This window comes from Camelina sativa, chromosome 5 (genome assembly GCF_000633955.1).
Source record: "Camelina sativa cultivar DH55 chromosome 5, Cs, whole genome shotgun sequence".
NCBI classification, from domain to species: domain Eukaryota; kingdom Viridiplantae; phylum Streptophyta; class Magnoliopsida; order Brassicales; family Brassicaceae; genus Camelina; species Camelina sativa.
Window position 1 is genome coordinate 11,616,078 of NC_025689.1, and position 7,370 is coordinate 11,623,447.

At 34.0% G+C, this 7,370-nt stretch overlaps 1 pseudogene; it reads left to right on the plus strand.

Moving 5' to 3' along the window:
* Nucleotides 482–6,322, plus strand: LOC104786574 (annotated as a pseudogene).

The following is a 7,370-nucleotide window of genomic DNA, read 5'->3' on the forward strand; positions in this document are numbered from 1 at the left end:
GAAATAATGTTGTTTGGTAGGCTTTCTCAGTCATGATGATTTTGACAAACGTTACATATTTGGTCCTAGAATTAATATGTGTTATACTATAGGTTAAGTCATAAAATTAACAATCAAAATACAATATATAATTTTAAACAGTAAACAAATCAGATAAAATTAACAAACAAAAATTGATTTTTTTATTACACAACTTAATCCGCGTTATACCACGGGTTAAAATCTAGATATACTAGAATATATCATACATAATAGATGTTATTTTCATAAGTCATATTCAGTATAAGATTTCATGCCATAATATTCCATAAAAAAACCTTATAAAACAAATAAAATAATCATATATACAATGTTTTAAATAAAAATTACCAAATAAACAAAAAGAAGGAATTTTAACCCGTGCTCTCTAGCACGGGTCATATTCTAGTTTGTTTAAAAGAGACAAACCAAAAAAACACTAAACGCTGTCAAGAAAAATAAAATAAAAACTAAATATTTTCCCGAGGATTAAAGTAATTGTGCTTATCTGAAATATTTATTTTGATTCTAAAAAATAATTTACTAAGGAGAAGAGAAAAATTAAAAAAAAAAAAAAACTTCCATGGATCCTGTCGATCGATGCTCTCACATGTTAAGTGTATATGATTAAAAGGCGAAGAAAAAGAGAAGAAGGAGACGAGAGCAGTTGAGATGGCCTCTCACTCACAGGTCTGTTTTGTCTTCTTTATTGCCACCATCACTTATCTCTCTCTCTCTCTCTCTCTCAATGAATTTTATAACAGGTTTTGGTGGAAGAGAAAGCAAGTGTTAGAATCTTGACATTAAACAGACCCAAGCAGCTGAATGCTCTCTCCTGTAACATGGTATTGAATCCGATCCTTCCCCTTGTTTGTTTATTCATCCATTTTGTGTACTAGCAAGTAATTACATAATTGGCTTGAACCAACCATCTTTAGATCTCTCGGTTGCTGCAACTGTTCCTTGCATATGAGGAAGACCCTAGTGTGAAACTTGTCATCCTCAACGGTCAGGGAAGAGCCTTTTGTGCTGGTGGCGACGTTTTACCTCTTGTTCGTGACATCGTCCAAGGTATATCAATATATTTTTTGTTTTCCTTTTGCTGAGTTTCAGCTTCTACGTATTATTTCTGTATATTTGCGTGGATTAGGCAAATGGATACTCGCTGCTGATTTCATAGTATATCAGTACACTCTCAACTTTGTTATGGCAACGTATAGCAAAGCTCAGGTCTCATCATATATACTCATAGTGTATCAATTTTTTTAATTAGTTCGTTAATTAATTCGTTTTGAAATTATAGGTATCAATTTTGAATGGTATTGTCATGGGAGGTGGAGCTGGTCTCTCCATCCATGGTAGATTTCTATTGCAACTGAGAACACGGTATTCTTTTCTTATACATGTCCATGGATGAAAAATAGAGATAGCTTTTAAATATGATTATATATATCTTTTGAGTTTCCCCAAGGTTTTTGCAATGCCTGAGACAGCTTTGGGGCTCTTTCCAGATGTAGGCGCCTCCTACTTTTTGCCAAGACTTCCTGGATTTTTTGGTAACAATATTAAACCATTTTTTTTATATAATTTGTAGGGCTGGCCGTTGCCTAAAGCTGGCAAAAGGCTGGCCGTTGCCGACAGCTCGCAAAATCCATGTTTATAGACATTGTTTTACAGATTTTTTTATGCATTCCTCAATTTAAGTGTAATACTTGTCAAATTTTTAATATACTTCTTAAAACATAAACTAATATTATGTCATAGATTTTTGGACAATGTTTTTTTGTTTGACTTTGTTTTTTCTTTTTTGGCCAAAATTTGACTTTGTTTCTTACTGAGTTTCTGAAGTATTTTTTTCTTTTTCTTTTTTTAATGCATTAGCTAGGAATCTTTATCTTCAGGGCTGGCCCTGGTTTTAGCATGTCCACAAAAGTTCTTATTTCCCTCTCTCTCATCGTTCTTGTCGTCTTGTCTTCTTGTTTAGGAGAGTATGTTGGCCTCACAGGAGCTAGGTTAGATGGCGCGGAAATGTTTACTTGTGGGCTTGCTACTCATTTTGTGCCTTCAATGGTAAGAAGTTCTTTTGCTTACGTAATTAGTGTCCCCCACTGGCCCACTCCCCAACTTAACAAGATGCTAAAACAAAAATGACTTTTAAATTTTATTTTTGGAACTAGTGGTCTGTGAAAGTTGGTTAGGGGTGAAAAAAAGTAAAAAACCATAACCCAAAAACCGAACCAAACTAAACATATAGAAATAAGTTAGTTTGGTTATGGTTTGTTTAGCCTAAAACCCCATTTAGAGGGGGGTATTCAACTTGTTTTAAGGATTTTGTAAGATTTTAATATTTTAGAATTTTGTAAGATTTAGGAGATGTTTGGGAGGTTTGATTGTATTTTAGATTTATTTTTATTTTTATTTTTATTTTAGAAAATGAAATGTGATTCTATCAGATTTTATGAGATTTTGATTGCTATTGATTATTATTAATCGCTTATTTGTGAAGAACTGTCTATATAGACCAGAACAAAAACAAAAACAGAGTAATTAAGCTAAAAAGCTGTCCGGCCACTGTTTTTTGTTTTGCCGAGTCTTTTACGTTCATCATGGCTTCCACCTTCCAGCTTCAGCATTTTTTCTAGCTTAATTAATCACTAAACTCCATAGACTGTCTATCTAGACAAGAACACAAAAACAGAGTAAGGAGAGAGAGAAGCAAACGTGATAGAGAGAGAGGCAAACTTGAGAGAGAGATAAGCAAATATGCTCTAACGAGTTACGTAGGATTATTGACATTATCAGCTCCTTTAATTCTAAGGTAACGACGCTTCAACTAAACCGTCTTTTTGGGTGACATTATGAAGCTTGGATCTGTACTGACGAGCTTATCAAGTCATGACTTTTTGGTCTCGTCCATGCTCTGCTCATGTCACCTCTACAACCAATCAGTTATCTGCAAAAAAATAAGTGTTGAAGACAAGGACGTATACCATATTCACACTCCATCTTCATAAACAGCTTATGGCCTTCATGGACTAACTTGGAATGACTGCAGGCCGATAGAACTGCAACCATAGTTACATGGTCAGGTTTAATACCGGAACTGATCATCTCCTCGAACAGGGCCAATGCAACTCTACCTTCACCCTGAATTCCGTATCCATCTATCAAGGACGTGTATGTTACTTCGTCTCATAAAGTTAGATACTCGCTTTGCAGCTACGATTTTTCCCGATTTTGCATAAACATCGACAAGGGAGTTCCAAAGCATTGTATTGTCCTTCAAGCACTTGCGCCTTAGGATGTAGCAATGAAACTCTTTCCCATGTTGTAGGTTTGCAATCCGAGCACAAAGAGGGAGAATGCTAGCAAGTGTAAGCCAGCAAGCCAGCAAGCCTTGAGAACAGATAAAAAGGTGAAGGCATCAGGTCTAATTCCTTTGCTCACCATTCTCTTGTAAGCAACAACAGCCTCCTCAAATAGCTTGTTTTTGGCATACGAAGATATGAGTACATTCCAAGGCAAGGGATGCAAAATGTGTGAGTTCTCATTAATCGATTGAGCTTCACTGTGTAGATTAAAAGCAGAAAGCAACCAGCTTTGGAACCAAAGCAGAGTGGTATTCAACACCCGATGTAACACAGTGAGCGTGAACTTGCAGCCCTGGCAGAAATGCACGAACATCAATACAGGCGGATAAGAGGGAAGTCGCGGAGTGCAGAACAAGGTCATCTCAAAACTGCATACGAATAAGATTGAAGACAAGAAGAGAAAAGGTTTTGAAAGCATCGTGCAAATGACCGCGGCTGGCCAAATGTTCAACAGATTTCAAAAGAAACTGCATTTGTGTAACAACATCATGCACAGTGCGGCATATTCAAGTTTCACCATCATCGTCACCCAGTTGAGACTTGAGAGCATCAACATATCAGGAGAGCCAAATCTTTTTTTTTTTTTGCCTTTACATTTTTTCGAGCGTGAGTGATTTGGGAGAGAGAGAGAGATGAAGAAGAAGAACAAGTAAGTAAAAAAAGAGAAACCAAATTACCTGTCCGTGGTCTCTCTGCACTTTGCTTGAGGTAAGTTGTGATAGTTTTTCTTTTTGAAATCCATCAAAATTCTAGCTAAAAGGGTATGATTTCATCATTCATATTTTTCAACTAAAAAACAACATAAAGTCTCTTAAAATCATTCAAAATAACATTTTTTTTAAAATGTTGTAATGTTTGAATAACAGTAGATTTCAAGTAAGTTTTATAAATTATTGATTGAATAACAAGAGACTGTGTATTATTTTAAATGATTTTATATGAATGTCAACTTGAATAACATTGGATTCTGAAAGATTTTTAAAAATCATCAATTGAATAACAAATGATTTTAAGAATACTTTAAAATCTTTTAGAATGTTAAATTCAATACCCCCTCTTAGTTGTCATTTTCATTAGTTTTTTCGGTTTAGGTATTAAAAACCATAAAACCGAATGCTCTTTTTTTTGGGTTTGCTAAAAGTTTGGAATAATGAGTTTATATTGTGTTTAATAATGTTCTTCAAATTTTTATTTATTGTCTTACAAATATTTGAATATATTTTGTGGATTCTATTCTTTTAGTTTTTTTGGGTTTATATTACTTGGGTTCATAAAACAAGAATTAGATTATATTCTTTGAATTATGTTTAACATATTGATTGATGTATTATTTCTATTTTAAGTCTACTTTTATTTATGCATCAAATATATATATATATATATATATAAATTTTTTTTTTAAAACTTGAACCAAACCGAAACCAAATAAAACCGAGATACATATGATTTTCATATGGTTTCAATTTTTGTAAAACTGAAACCGAAACCAGAGCCAAAAAATTAAAAAAAAACCGTACACTGATATCACAACTACAACTGGTAATGTAAAACTTTTTGTTTAAGGTTTCTCTGCGTGTCTTTTACTATTTACTATAAAATTTTCATATACCTAGCTACTACTATTAAGCCCAATGTTTTCATCGCCAAGGATTGTTACTGAGTAAGGTTAGTCCTTTTCACAGAGGTTGAGTGCATTAGAAGCAGATCTTTGCAAAGTTGGTTCAAGCGATCCAAACGTCGTCTCAACAATTATTGATTCATACACTCAGCATCCCCACCTGAAACAGCAGAGTGCTTACCACATGTTAAGTGTATATGATTTAATCTCTTTTACTCTTTCTTGTACCTTTGTGTCCGCTGTTGCTTATCTTTCCGTTCGTTTTTTTAACAGGTTAGATGTTATCAATAAGTGCTTCCCGAGAAGAACAGTCGAAGAAATTATATCTGCACTTGTATAAGTTTTTTTCATTAATAGATTGGACCTACGAGTTTATACGAACCTAAGTTACAATTGACAATGCACTCTACTATCGTCTGTGTTGGTTAGGAAAGAGAGGCCACTCACGAACCAAATGATTGGATCTCAACCACCATTCGAGCATTGAAGGAGGCTTCACCATCAAGCCTTAAAATATCTCTTCGATTGGTTAGTTCTAGAATGCGTCACATGCAATGATGGGAAAGTGCTGAATGTGTGTATAAACTATTTCAGATAAGAGAAGGAAGATTGCAAGGGGTGGGGCAGTGTCTTATCCGTGAGTATAGAATGGCATGTCATGTGTTCAAGGGAGAAATCAGTAAAGACTTTTTGGAGGTTAATTTAGCTTTCTCGATTGTATATTCCTCATAAATTGTCCTTGTTGTTGTCGACATTACGAAAACAGCATGTCTTACTTATGCAGGGGTGTAGAGCCATATTGATAGACAAAGATAGGAAACCAAAGGTATAACAAATCTCTTCATTTTTTTTTCTTCTATATATACATAAATATATATCTATCATGTCATACTAATGACAGTTAATATAAGGTCGTATTGCTGAAATTATAGTGGGAGCCAAGGCGACTAGAGGACATGAAGGATAGCATGGTAGATCAGTATTTTGAGAGAATGGGTGAAGAGGAGGAATGGAAGGATCTTAAGTTTCCACCAAGGAACAACTTACCTGCGTCAGCAATTGCAGCAAAGCTGTGAAGTGGAAAAGCAGATTGATGTTCTTTTCCACTTCAATGACCAACCCGAAATATTAAGGTTATGTGTCTGAACAATTGTTGTTCTTTTTAGTTCTTTATGGCTTATGTTAGCAAAGAAAAAATAGACGTGTCTTGTTTCTTCCTTTGTTATATGCAATTTTCTTTCATGTGTATGTAGGGAACTTGTACTTCTAAATGTCCTATTTAGTGAAAAGAAAACAAAAATAAAGGTAAAATATTTGTGCTCTTGTTCTTATACGTTTTGAATGGAGGCTCTTGTTCTTATACGCTTCGTATCAATTATATTCATTGCTTTTGATCAAAAGCGCCAATCGTTCATCATATATTTCGGTAATAACCAGAATATCAAATTACCACTAGACCATTTATATCAGCAATGATAATGAAAAATCAAACAAGTTTTATATGTCATCTGGTGCAGTTGCACCCCCTCCAACCTATGTGGGTCCGCCCCGATGCAACATCCATAATTCCAAGTTGGTGTGAGTAAAATTATGACCCGTCATATAACTGATTAATTTGGTCAACTTAAATTTCAATCTCCAAACTCTAGCTAGTATTGGAAAGATTGCGTGGCATCTTCATGCACGGAACCTTTTGCATTATAGACACCGATCTTTCAGTCTTAGTTTCTATTTGTCAACTTCCATTTAAATCTTTTTTTCTTATTTTTTTCGATCATTTGAGTCTTCCTTTCTACTTTTCTTGACCAATGCATGCATGTTACTTATCTATGTTTAAGTCGTCATTAAATATTTTATCTCCTCTCATCTTCACATAGAAGAACTGCTATGATAGAAGTTCTCTCATTTTTTTTCACTTATTCGATTCTTTTGCTATTACACTTTGCTTTATTTTTCCGTTCACGCACTAACCCTATGTACCATTTTGGCGTCTCTAATCTATGTATCATATGTACCATTTTACCCTATGTACACACCTAACCTATGTATTGATTGTTTTGGAAAATAGTGTCAGATAATACATACTATCTATTATTCCTAATTTCCTATAAACTTTTGGCCATTTGGGAGTTATACATGTATGATTTATTATGTAGACGAAAGTATCGTACAAGAAACAATAGCTTAATAAACTATTATTTATTTATGCCTTTTAGACTTTTTAAAAATATGTATAGTTCATGGATGCTGAACGTATTTCTATATCTAATAAGCTAACATGTGTCAAAATCATTGTTCCATAATGATATAATCTTAATTTGGAGATGAGCGAATATCTATGATTTTTTTTTTTTTTTTTTTTT